The sequence below is a fragment of the Dipteris shenzhenensis genome, chromosome 32, assembly GCF_047967505.1.
Source record: "Dipteris shenzhenensis isolate YYH24624 ecotype China chromosome 32, Dip_SZ_1.0, whole genome shotgun sequence".
Classification (NCBI taxonomy): Eukaryota; Viridiplantae; Streptophyta; class Polypodiopsida; order Gleicheniales; family Dipteridaceae; genus Dipteris; species Dipteris shenzhenensis.
Window position 1 is genome coordinate 18582492 of NC_141627.1, and position 560 is coordinate 18583051.

Here is a 560-nt window from a genome sequence, read left to right on the forward strand (position 1 = left end):
ATGGTGGTGGTGGTGGTGGTGGTGGTGGTGGTGAGGGAGCAGATCTGGCTTCTTTGTTGTTGTTGTTGTTTGTTTCTTCAAGTATTTTTGTGGCTTTCGCAACAACAACTAACTCCCTTACTAGTACAAAGCTCGCTCATAACATAACATTCGATTATGTATGAATTGCCTTTCCATTCGAAACTTTGACCAATTGTGCGCGCTCTCTCTCTCTCTTCCTCTCTCTCTCTCTCTCTCTCTCTCTCTCTCTCTCTATATATATATATATTTCTCTCTCTCATTTGTAAACTCAATCCCCCCTCCCCCCAGCCCTCGCTCTCTCTCTAATTTGTACTAAGTAAACTTACACCCCCTTCTCTCTCTCTCTCTCTTCATTTGTACTAAAGTAAACTCTCTCTCATATGCACTAAAGTAATCTCTCTCTCTCTCTCTCTCTCTCTCTCTCTCTCTCTCTCTCTTTCCAAAAAAAGAGTAGATTATCGTAAGTGGGATGGTTCTCCCCTGTCCGCCCCCAAAAAGAAAGTAACTTTTACAAAATTTTGGCCAAATCAGGGAGCTCA